A 2,649-nucleotide genomic window follows, 5' to 3' on the forward strand; every position below is an offset into this window, starting at 1 on the left:
AACACATACCTTTATAATAAAATATATATACCAAAAGAAAATTAGAATAATATAAAAACGAATTTGAAATAGTATGTCTTAAAATAAAATTAACTTTAAATATATAACAAATTTACGTACAATTTACGATAAGACCAGGGATGTCTTGCAAATTTAATAATATGAATTGACTAGAATTTTACATTCCAAGCAGAGCCCTATCGATCTTTCGTTTAATTTTTTTTTATATAAAATATTTTAAGCATAAATTTTGAAAGTAATAAATAAAATAATGTAATGATGTAAAACGTGTATTCTCAAATCAAAACCAAACTTATTCTTAATGTTTTTGGTATGTTATTTTTCGAGGACTGGTACAATATCAGAACAAAATTTTTTTTGTCCTGACTATAAATCAATATAAATTTATATAATCTCTGAATAAGAAAACCAGGATGGGCCCTGAGTTTTCTCAAATTTTAGTTATCCAACCATGTAATATTTATAATTTAAGTTCAAACCATTTGTATTGATGAGCAAAACGAGTTAATTGTTCATAACCACTTATGTATTTTTTTTTTCTTATAGTTCTTCCTGATGGTTCTTCTCCAACTTCATCGCTCGATCATTTCTTTGCCGCTTTAGAACCATTTCTAATTTTCATAACAGTAGCCTGATCACGTCTTTCAGACAAACAATCAAGTCTTGAATTAAATATAATAGAAAATCCAACCATTAAGTAATATAATTAAATAATAATATTCTAGTATGCATATTATATAGTATACTTAATATATAAAAACAAACCAACATCATGACAGTTTTTGATTAAATCATGCATATTCTGGTGTTTAAAAGAAAAAGAAAGTATTCTATTAGTGTTTTTAATTATATAATTATTATAACATTTATTGGCTTCTAAATAAACGTTTTTAGAGCTTTCGTTTTTTAACCTTCTTCAAGATTTAACCTGATCTCAGTTACGGCAGGGAATTTAAATTGGTTCTAGGTTTCTAGATTTATGTAACTGAGGAACTACATTTCAAATTCTTAAATATGTTACACTACCTCGACACAGTCTCAAATAAGACTGGAGGCAATTTTTTAAAAAAGGTAGAGAGAGATATTTTTTAATCTTTATTTACTAATTATTGAAATATGTTGCTATGTTACGATAAAATGCATTAAAATTATTTAGGGTTCCTTAAATCATATCGTCAGATGATTACTTCATTGAATTCTACTGTATCCCGTACTTTCATTTCCTTTCTCTAGCTTTTTGACGCTTTTCAGAAAATGTATTTTTTTTTTTTCTAAATTCGCTAACATTTTAGGTTTCCATTTTCTCTTATTTCTCTAGGTAATTTGTATTAAAATATTATGATTTTGCACCTTAGACACTACACCTCAATGAGTAATCAGCTTTTCTATTAGAAATTTATTTAAAGATAAACAAAGCATAAATGACATGCTAACATTAAATCGGACGAAATATTTTCAATCTTTCAAAACATATCTGTATGTACCCATATGTTAAAAATAACCAGTAAAATGTAATAAATATAGTACAATCCTAAATTTGATCGATGTCAAGTTGATAAAAATTTATTAATATTAACTATATAAGAACGGATCTTAATTTTCCGTCCCTTCCGACTAAAATTAATTTTTTTAAAAATATAAATCCAAGAAGATGGTAACGGGTACTACTATTGAAGTACCACCATTGGGTCGTTCCTTCCCAAGATAATAATGTGTTCTGTAATAATAAACGTTTATCACAATTACTTATTGTGTTTTTTTTTATTTAAAAAATTCAGGTGTAAATTTTAATAATTAAACTTAAATTCAAATTATATTTAATTTTATATCTAAACCTAAATCTAAATTTTTTATTCACTGTAAAAAATAATATCAGTTGCAGTCCAAGGAGGAAAATTAAAAACCTGTTTCATAAAAGTATTTGATAAACGTAAATATAAAAAATATTCTGCTATATATTCATAGGAGCTTTTTTCTAAAAAAAAGGTTTTAATTATTATAGGTTTATTCTGACTATGACCTCAAAATACGAAATAGATTCGATCATTACTTACTCCCATACACAGAAGTTATCTTACTAGAATAAATGAGTAGCTAACTGACTATATATGTACTGATCCCTTTCACTTTACATTTTTTTCTGCAAAAAGATAAAAAAAAATAAAAATATTAAACACCCTATATAGTAATAACTTTCAATCTAAAGAGTAAATGAAAATATATATATAAATTATACTTAATGTTAGAGCCAAAGAAGAAACTAAAGTATAAATAAGCAAAGTTGCGAAGTCATTAATAAATTTGTGGTTAAGTATTAACAGTCTATATTAAGTTAATTCACATACCTGTTCTCACCTTATACCAAGTAATGAGCGTATCATTCTTTCTTTATGTTTACGCTCGCATACACGCAAGTAGCTCCCTATATGCTACTTGTATATGACCAAGTACAGATTCATGGAGCGGATTTTACTTGGAAGAAGCCACAGTGTGGCACGTTACTTCTATATTATTTTTTCTTGTTTCAGCCTTACTAAAAAACAAACCAAATTGGAGATATGCAACATTCCATCTCTTGTAATTCAAATTATGTTTTATTCAAACGTTTTTAAATTGGCATTTTTTTTT

The 2,649-nt window shown here is 26.0% G+C and overlaps 1 protein-coding gene across 2 annotated transcripts in view; it reads left to right on the forward strand.

The window, feature by feature from the left end:
- Positions 1-2,649, forward strand: part of LOC106677259 (putative fatty acyl-CoA reductase CG5065) — a 73,673-nt gene that overhangs the window by 1,035 nt on the left and 69,989 nt on the right. The window lies entirely within an intron of this gene.

Source organism: Halyomorpha halys, unplaced genomic scaffold, assembly GCF_000696795.3.
Source record: "Halyomorpha halys isolate HHAL.00 unplaced genomic scaffold, Hhal_1.1 Scaffold7.1, whole genome shotgun sequence".
Classification (NCBI taxonomy): Eukaryota; Metazoa; Arthropoda; class Insecta; order Hemiptera; family Pentatomidae; genus Halyomorpha; species Halyomorpha halys.